Genomic DNA, 10,411 nt, shown 5'->3' with positions numbered 1-10,411 from the left:
GATTTAGGCCCAGATCTCTATACTGGGGTGAATGTATGACATTGTTCTGCATTCTGTCCATCAACTGTTGTTCTTGCATTTGTCACCCGGAGTGGGACGGGTATGATCAGACGTGAGTCCCGTGCTCTCCATGCCACTGGAATCAAGCTATCCTGGATGATGAGGGCTGAAAGCCCGAAACCGGTCCTAGGATGCTTGTTTCCAGTCCGGGGAGGAACTGGCTTGGCAGTTCGGGCTGGACTGTTTCCACGGGGCACAGGGTCAAGACTGATTTGCATATGGCTGGGTTCAAACTGGAATGGCATGGTGAGCAGAAAATGATTGATATGTAACAATCTAGGCAATCATAAAAAGAAAAACAGATCAATGTCAGGAATATTAATATCAAGGAAATTAAGCTACAACAATATAATAAAGTTCCAGTGTTTTATTGATAATTAAACAGAAAGTCATATTTCAAGACATAAAAAATTCAAGTTAAAAAATTCTACAATTGGAGAATTGACATAGTAATGAAGACATTTTGCATATTAAAACATTCTTTTTGTTAAAAAACGAGGTAAAGAGGAAGAAGTGGCAAATTGGTACTCTACGCGCGTTTCGGCGACCAGCGCCTTCTTCTGGAGCAGCCACGAATGATTCTACAAAATAAAAATTTACACGAAAAGAAAAATTACCCACAATACTGGAGTAAAAAATCATGAAATACAATTTTAACAATTTCTTTTGTAGTCTAAAACCTTGTCGGATTACTGGATGTATAACATGTCATAGTACATTCATATTAGCATTTTCATTTCCTTGCGACACTTGCCATTGGGTAGGGGAACCAAATAAGAGAGAGGGGGGGGGGGACCAATGAGTAATAATGACTCAAAAAAGGATTACAAAGGATACCAAATGGAACTGGGGTACCTGTTTTGTGGTGGTATGGAAATTAAGAGGGTATGCCTTGGTTTAGCATCTGATGATATGAGACAATATTAAGTCCACCATGTAAGATATGTATTGCCTACATTTGTGAAATGTAGGCAATATATAGGCGGGGGAATTCTAATGAGATTGCACCCTATGAGGTCAATACGTTTTTACCGGTAACAATAAGCAGTTGCTAGTCTTGAGGCACTTACATGATAAAGATTTTTGGATGTGTAGACCAATGGCTTGGGTTAAAACAGAACCCGCGTTGATATCCTTTATTTTGAAAGTTTATACTGAAAATTACAAAAAGTAAAAGTAAGTAAACCTTGTTAATTTAATGATCAAATTATAGATATCTCGTTGTTTTACATGTCTATTGTTAATTTATACCTAGGATGTCCAACTGAATTCTTGATTTCTGTCTTTGTAGATAGATGTTATTTGATCGCCGATTTAAGTTTTCTGTTCCAATAAATAGGAATAGTTATTAAAATCTCATAGTATGAAAAGATCTTATAAACTGTGCGACTGTAGATATATGAAGGGATTAGGCAACTGTTCTACTCTATACAGTTATCTGTATAGAGTAGAACAGAAAACTTAAATCGGTTACTTACTTTTACTTTTTGTAATTTTCAGTATAAACTTTCAAAATAAAGGATATCAACGCTGGTTCTGTTTTAACCCAAGCCATTGGTCTACACATCCAAAAATCTTTATCATGTAAGTGCCTCAAGACTAGCAACTGCTTATTGTTACCGGTAAAAACGTATTGACCTCATAGGGTGCAATCTCATTAGAATTCCCCCGCCTATATATTGCCTACATTTCACAAATGTAGGCAATACATATCTTACATGGTGGACTTAATATTGTCTCATATCATCAGATGCTAAACCAAGGCATACCCTCTTAATTTCCATACCATCACAAAACAGGTACCCCAGTTCCATTTGGTATCCTTTGTAATCCTTTTTTGAGTCATTATTACTCATTGGTCCCCCCCCCTCTCTTATTTGGTTCCCCTACCCAATGGCAAGTGTCGCAAGGAAATGAAAATGCTAATATGAATGTTATACATCCAGTAATCCGACACGGTTTTAGGCTACAAAAGAAATTGTTAAAATTGTATTTCATGATTTTTTACTCCAGTATTGTGGGTAATTTTTCTTTTCGTGTAAATTTTTATTTTGTAGAATCATTCGTGGCTGCTCCAGAAGAAGGCGCTGGTCGCCGAAACGCGCGTAGAGTACCAATTTGCCACTTCTTCCTCTTTACCTCGTTTTTTAACAAAAATAATGTTTTAATATGCAAAATGTCTTCATTACTATGTCAATTCTCCAATTGTAGAATTTTTTTACTTGAATTTTTTATGTCTTGAAATATGATTTTCTGTTTAATTATCAATAAAACACTGGAACTTTATTATATTGTTGTAGCTTAATTTCCTTGATATTAATATTCCTGACATTGATCTGTTTTTCTTTTTATGATTGCCTAGATTGTTACATATCAATCATTGTTTATCCCTGGTCTAGGAATCTGATTCTTATTGAATACAGGGGGTCCTTGTTGCATATACACTAATGGTGAGCAGAAAAACAATGGATTTGGGCCAAGATCTCTGTACTGGGGTGAATGTATGACATTGTTCTGCATTTTGTCCATCAACTGTTGTTTTTGCATTTGTCACCCCGAGTGGGACGGGTATGCTCAGTCGTGAGTCCCTTGCTCTCCATGCCACTGGAATCAAGCTATCCTGGCTGATGAGGGCTGAAAGCCCGAAACCGGTCTTAGGATGCTTGTTTCCAGTCCGTGGAGGACCTGGCTTGGCAGTTCGGGCTAGACTGTTTCCACGGGGCACAGGGTCAAGACTGTTTTGCATATGGCTGGGTTCAAACTGGAATGGCATGGTGAGCATAAAAACGATGGATTTAGGTCCTGATCTCTGTACTGGGGTGAATGTATGACATTGTTCTGCATTCTGTCCATCAACTGTTGTTTTTGCATTTGTCACCCTGAGTGGGACAGGTATGCTCAGTCGTGAGTCCCTTGCTCTCCATGCCACTGGAATCAAGCTATCCTGGCTGATGAGGGCTGAAAGCCCGAAACCGGTCTTAGGATGCTTGTTTCCATTCCAGAGAGGACCTGGCTTGGCAGATCGGGCTGGACTGTTCCCATGGGGCACAGGGTCAAGACTGATTTGCATATGTCTTGGTTCAAACTGGATTAGCATGGGAGGAGTGTGGCTCAATGGTTAGAGCGGCAGACACTGATGCAGAGTTCTGGCCAGGGACCAGGGTTCGATTCCCGCCTCGGCGGGGTCTCGGGCTCAATTTCCTCGGACCTGTTAATTCTCGCCTCGGTGCCTATTCTAATCGCGGGCCCCACGCTGCAACTCTGGGCAATAGCTTGCTTAGCCTCCACACCGGCCCCAACAGCGCTAAGGATGCCTGGCTTCACCCTCGGGGTGCCCAGGAGTGGACACTTCACAGGGAAAGCCAGGAGGGGTTCCACAGCGCTATGAGTATCAGTGCCAGGAAGCCGCATAGGCGACGCCGCAAGGTGACCGTCTGGTGACAGTGCGCTCTATAAGTACCATGACATTTACACTTACATTTACATGGTGAGCAAAAAAACAATGGATTTAGGCCCAGATCTCTGTACTGGGGTGAATGTATGAGATTGTTCTGCATTCTGTCATCATCTGTTGTTTGTGCAAATGCAAATACTATGTCACATTTATCAAGCAACAGAGGGCCAGATAAATCTAGAGTAACGCAACGCAACGCAAATCCCTACTTGCATTACTCTGCCCCCTGGAGACGTTATATGGGTGGAGTCTGGGCGTTGCCACCCATCCACCCATGGATTTTGGTGCATTTCCAGATTTACCATCACTGGCAGACCTGGGAATGCGCCAAAATGCTACACCTCTTTGGGTGAGGCGTAACTAGGAGAAATATACTTATTTCTTCTTGTTTTGTCCTCTTGCAGCACACATGGAAAGAGGAAAATGCCTCAGAGGATTGTTGTTGTGCAGCAAGGCATGCCTTCTTGCACAAAAACAAACCTGTTTGCAACGCAGACACCCTTCCACCACAGCTCAATGGTGTCTGCATTGGTGCTAGGCAGCATATTTAGTGCCCGTATAAGTAAAGGACAGGAATGAGGTGTATAATGTTAAAAAGAGGACATTCCGGCCTTTTCCATTTCTGCTTCGTCATCAAAGCACAGCAAGGTGGCTTGCTGTGTAAACAATTGCTAAATCTGCCCAAATGTAATTAAAGCCAACACCTAGTCAAACTAATAAATAGTACTACATTCATAGTCATCTCTATCACAGTGTTAAGGATAATATTGTAGGTAATCACTATGATGATTTACTACATTTACAATTGTGGCACATCAAGGGTGAGGTAATAAACATTTTAGTGCATGAGAATGTTATGGATATAGGGGCATTGTTGTTATGAGTAGGTAATTGCAGGATGCTGGCTCTCTGTAAAGTGTACTAAATGAAATCCACTGTGCAGACTCCAGTGGATCGCCAATAGGTGTGCAGAAGTAAAAGCTGATAACTCTAATACTATTTTTTGTGGTCATATGGCGAGCAGTTAGGCCTATCTGAAGGCAGTGCTAAGCATTTGTTGTCACATACATAGGCAATAAATGAGACACATACCAAGAATAAATCAGAGACCAATGAAGAAAAAAAAATCGCACTTTGATACATATTTCTGGAAACGAAGTACTTCGTTCAATTATTAATAAATTCTTTGTATGTCGATTTTTAAGCAAATGCAGTCCAAGACACAAGCGCTTATAGGTTTGTAGGCAACAGCGGCCAATACCATCAGGCAGAGATGGTTGCAGTCAAAGGGAAGAAAAGAATAGAGTTAAATAGCGCAGTACTGCCAAAACATTTGGCGTCGCGATCAATGGAAGCAACACTCTGTCACAGAGTTTTGAGGAATCAACGTTTGCCCAGAGTTCCAGGGAAGTTCTACTCCAGGGAAGTCCACGTTTTGGAAGTCCCAGAGCTAGGGCACAGCAGGCAGTTCTGGTTTACCTGGATCGAGGTGCTGGAGGTCTTAAGATACAGAAATGGTACTTCACAGGCAGCATTCAACTACAGATGCGATGAGGGCAGTCCATCGCGGTTGTGGGCTGTCATGCCTCGGTTGCTGCTTTCATGCAGTCTAAGCCACCAGGAAGTGGGTACAGTCTTACAGGAGCGGGGCTCTTGGCAGCATCAGTCACAGGTACTGTGGGTATCCCTCAGGCTGGTGGATGCATTGTAAGGGTCAGTTACCAGACAGGTGACCAACAGGCCATTGCTGCTGCAACGTTTGTGGTGGTCTTTTACTGGCGGTGTGCCGAGGACCAGTACCAATAGTCCAAATGAGGTCCCAGGCAATTGGCAAAGGCTGGCTGGGCTCTCGGGTTCTTGGAGGCTACATAGGTCTCAAGTAGGGATGGCAGACCACAGTTGTCGAGTCCTTTCGCAGTTGGCAGGGTTTCGTGACGGTTTCTTCTGCAGTAAGGCTCAGTTCATGGAACAGCAGCACGTCTTCTTCTTTTATCTTCCTTAGGTCTGTAGAATCTGAAGTCAAGTTCTCGGAGCCACCTAAATACTGAATTTAAGGGTTTTACAAGGAGAGACAGGTAGAAGCCAATGGGCTATTTACCACTAGGACGTCTACACCCTATAGTCACTACTGCCTGTGGGAAGAGGCACTATTCTAGCCCTGATTGGAGGTTTTCTCACCATCTCAAGGCGATGGAATTTCAGGAGAGGGGTTTACCTTGCCTGCCTTGCCCTATGGGTGGTGTAGGCTTAGGAGGGATCCTCCTCCTCATCTAACTGATTTTCCAGCCTTTCCTCCAGCCAAAGGTGGAGAAAGAAAGGGTGCTGGGGCCTTCTCTCTCTCTGGTGGCTCCTGGGTTGGATTCAAAGGCAGCATTGCCTTTGCAGCGTCCTGTCTGGGGAAACCATCCTGTACTGGAAGAGGTTTAAAACACACACGCCCAGCGCAGGTATTGTTTCTGTCCTCTGAGAGCACTGGCTCACACCCTCAGAGGTTAGGTTAGAAACATGTCTGGTGGTGGGAGGCTGGTAAGAACCGGCCAGAGACCCCACTAGTGTTTAGTTTGGTGTCAAGGGCCTCGCTAAAAGAGTCTCCTGTGAGGATCTATTGAGACAAGATGTGTGGTACCAAACACCTTAGAAATCTGTGACGCCATCATGGAGCTAGGAAACTCTTGTTAACGAGTATCCAGCCCATGTTTTCTTTCTGCCTTCCCTGTTCACTTACAACATCACAAAATAGGCCAGATATTGTAGGAGCCTATATGCTCATGTAGATAGGCCCACACGTAGGATATAGTGCACCCTGCCTTAAGGCTAAAGGATTGTATTAGGGGTGGCTTACCTATACCCTATGCATTGCATGGGAGATACGACACACACGGCTGGGTGCCAAATCTTTGGATTTTCCTGCACCACAATACGCAGCCTGCAGTGGCAGAATGTGTAGCCTTGGTGAGGGGGCCCCAGAGGACTCTTTTCAGTACTTATGCCCTAGGTACCAGGGGTAGCATTTACTAGGGACTTCTAGGTGTGGCTGGAGTTGTGCTAATAGTTGTACAGTTTTGGAGAAAGAGATCTGGCACTGGGGAGCTCGTTAGCAGGGACCTAGTGCATTTACAGTTCAAAATCATTTCAAGCATATGGCAAAAGTAGGGGCTAACCATGCAAAAAGAGGCACTTTCCTACAGTAATCATACATACAAGAAGCACATAGAGAACTTAATAATGAAACCTGTTGAGAAATGAAGTATGTGATAAATAGAGAATGCTTTGTGACTGTCTTATAAGGTTGGTTGATTTTCTATGTAAGAGAGTTTTGGAGAATGATTAAGTACAATTTCTCAATAGGGGACTCCCTAAATGCCCTACCATCTGCTTGTACTGAAACTACATTTACATGCCTCTGGACTACAAGGAATGCCCAATTTGCCATCTTACTGTAGATTTCTAGATTCTACCTCAGAGCATGTTAACAATTATCTTGAACCACACATCACAACTTTATCCCATTATGTGCATCACAGTAGGGGTTCCCTGAGTAAGATTATCTAAAGCGGACCTTTGACATAATCTTTCTATATACTAGCATATGTCATAAAGATGGTAGGCAAGCCTGATTATGTTTCCTGATATTAAGCTTGATACTTCTACTTAACCATCCCTACATATTAGAATTTTGTTTTAATTCAAGATAAATTGTTAAGACAGATAATAAGCTTTAATACTATCTAAGCTAATATTCTTAAAGGCTGGTGGTGGAGCAGATCATTGGGGTGAATGAGATTGAAAAATACATTAATTAATGTTGATTACGTATTAGTTATTTGGAAAGGTAGTGACGTTTGTGCTAAAAATTATTTTGTCAATTAAACGAGAATGAACTAAAACTAGAATTCATGTATGCCATGAGCTATGTGTCTATTTATTAACTGAACATTACTTGTGAAAGATAGCAAGCTTTAATTATGAGAAACTCTTGAAAGCATGTAGAAACTGCAGTTCCAAACAAAGTTTAGAGAAAGAAAAATGTATCATATTAACAGGCTTTCCTGCGTTTAGGAGACATGTCTTGAAGGAAGCTGCATGCAAGTTACAGCTTAAGAAAATGGAAGGTCTAATATTATACAGAAATCCAACTTGTTTGAAGGAAAATGAAACCCCTAGATTTATAATTACATTAAGAAATTAGATAAAATATATTATAGATATATCGAGAAAGTATTGAGGAATCTGTAAAACAGATCCTGTTTTTGGGAGCAATATCAAAATTAATTCCCAAGTTATCTTTAAGTTTTTATTTTTTTATTTTTTATTTTATTGAATCATATGCAGTGTACAGAAACAGCTTCAAAAACTACATGAAATTGGAAACAAACATAAAAACCCATGGCCATTTTGCATACATCCAACATTAGCAATAAAGATCTTAGCTGTACAACGTAGTGAAGTATCATTCATGCAGGGAAAAGAAAAATATACTCAATGTTTCACATTTTCATGGGACTTGTCTTGTTCAACAGATAGCGAGTACTGTAACAGGGGCTCCCTAATATCATTAGGTCTAGAGAAAGTAGGAAGATCCTCTGCATATAACACTAAATCTTCCCGGCAGTATACCAGGTCTTTAAGCCATTTTGTAGCTGATGGCCCAGCTGTGCCCTTCATGTCATTGCTACAAGTCTCTTGGCCAGAAGTAAAGCCACCCTCACAAGTTAACCTGTTGCTCCTTTCAGGAGCTGCACTAAGCCCAGCAAACATACATGTGGAGAACACTGCAGTTCAATATTAATCATATTAGACAGTTTACGGATCACATCAGTCCAGAGCACCGCCACCTTATGGCATACCCAGGCTAGATGCCAGAAATCGGCATCTACAATTCCACATCGCTTGCATGTATCAGTATCTCTGAGCCCATATTTGGACATCTTATGTGGGGTGTGATAGGCCTGATGAATCTATTTGAAATGAATTATTCCGAGGTTGCCATTGGACGTTAGGGCATCGGCCAGCAGGCAGCAATATTCCCGGTCTTGCTGTGTTCATTGTGAAATCAAATATGTATTCAATTTCTCCAAACTTTTGTTATGTGGCAGGGGTTTCTCAGCTCTAGCAGCTTGGTAGAGTTTGGTAATGAGTTTATGTTGTGTTGGACTGATGAGCATGGTGTGTAAGGTCTGTAGTGTTGGGGCTCCATAGGGAAAGTATGATAGTGTGCCTGTACCGATTTTTTAACCTGTGAAAAAGGAATGTGAATAGTGGCGTCTTATTCCGCACATAATTAAGATTGTCATGCGTCAAAAAGGCCCCATTAGTATATAAGTTCAGCATTTTATCAATTCCTGCTAGTTTTAGTGTATGCATAGCTCCCACTTTATTTGTCACAGACAGTTCTGAATGAAATGGTGGCATCAACAGTGTTGATCTCAGAGCGGGCTGTCTGTCGGTGAGTGTGAGTCAATATGGAGCTTAAAGGAATAGGATGTGCGTCCCCATCTTCCGCCGCTATATGTGGGATAAAGTCATGAGAGCCAAACCAGTAGTGCCCAAATTGTGCGTGAGCGCATAAATAATACAAATAAAGGTCGGGCACACTGAAGCCTCCATTTTTACAGTTCAAAGTGAGTATTTCCCAGCTCACAGGAGCATGCTTGCCCCCCAAATTAATCGGAGAAGCAGAGAGCGTACTGTTTTAAAAAATTGTTGGGTTTGTGGTATCGGTATGTTGCTAAAAAGATATAACAATTTAGGCAGCACAACCATCTTGATGAGCGCTATATGGTCGGTCAGTGACAGCGGAAGCTTCACCCATCTGTCCACCTGCTGTTCAAATATCGTATACGCAGTGACATATTTATTGTGTCGGGATCTCTATGAACCCACACCCCCAAATGTCCGGAAGGACCAGGCCCTGCATGAGAGGCTGAAGTCTGGTGGACAGGATTTTGGCCAGGATTATGGCATCAGTGTTGATAAGTGACAGTGGTCGATATGAGTCGCAGCGAGATGGTGATTTGTCTTTTTTGAGTAAGGTGATAATCAAAGCTTCCCGAAGGGCTGGCGGCAATATGCCTGTGTCATAAGCTTTGGAGTAAATTTCTAACAAATGGGAAGTTAATTCTTCTATGTACTACTTATAACATTCGCTGGAGAATCCCTCCAGGGGCTTTCTTGTTTGGAACGATTTTGATTGCTGTGTGGATATCTTCCTACGTAATTGGTTGATTAAGAAACTCCCTATGCCCATCCGAAAGCCACGCAATAGCTACATCTGATAGATATGTGTCAATATCGTTAGTGTCAGTCGTACCTTGCTCTGTATACAATTCTGCATATGTCTTTCTAAACTGTGCCAGAATATCCTGAGTGGTGTAATAATCCTGGCCAGTCACATCGGTAATCTTAGTAATAATATGTCATTCTATACGCGTTTTAATCCTGTTAGCTAAATGGTGCACCGGTCGTCCCCTTTCCCCATAAGCATGGGCTATATGGCATCTAGAGCTGTACTGTGGCCTCCCCCTCTGCCATCTCATTATATTCTAATATGGATTCGTTAATTGCTGCTAATGTCTGAGCACAGGGTGAACTTTCATATTCACGCTCGAGACGCTGTAAAGTGGTTTCTACTTTGGCGAGCTATCCACGAAAATCTTGCAATATGCCAGCTGACGTACCAATGCAGGTGCCTCAAATAGTGGCCTTAAACGCTTCCCAGAGGGTCATAGCGCTGTCAACCGAACCTTTGTTATGGTCAAAGTATTGTACAATGGCCTCGCAAATCATTGTGACATATAGGGGGTCCAACAGTGCCTCAGGACAAAAGCGCCACATGAACGACCGGTGGAAGGTTTGTGGAATATGTAGGCTTATTTGTAACCCTGGGCGTAGTTCGCG

General features: G+C 42.2%; 1 long non-coding RNA gene across 1 annotated transcript; it reads right to left on the bottom strand.

Annotated features, from left to right (window-relative positions):
* Positions 1–409: 409 nt before the first annotated feature.
* On the bottom strand, positions 410–1,342 carry LOC144761563 (uncharacterized). The gene is made up of 2 exons (XR_013595788.1): positions 1,131–1,342; positions 410–641 (listed from the first exon to the last, which is right to left on the bottom strand). It is a non-coding gene; the product is annotated as an uncharacterized LOC144761563 (long non-coding RNA).
* Between the last annotated feature and the right edge of the window lie 9,069 nt (positions 1,343–10,411).

This window comes from Lissotriton helveticus, chromosome 6, assembly GCF_964261635.1.
Source record: "Lissotriton helveticus chromosome 6, aLisHel1.1, whole genome shotgun sequence".
Lineage (NCBI taxonomy): Eukaryota > Metazoa > Chordata > Amphibia > Caudata > Salamandridae > Lissotriton > Lissotriton helveticus.
This window is presented reverse-complemented; position numbering and strand designations above follow the sequence as displayed.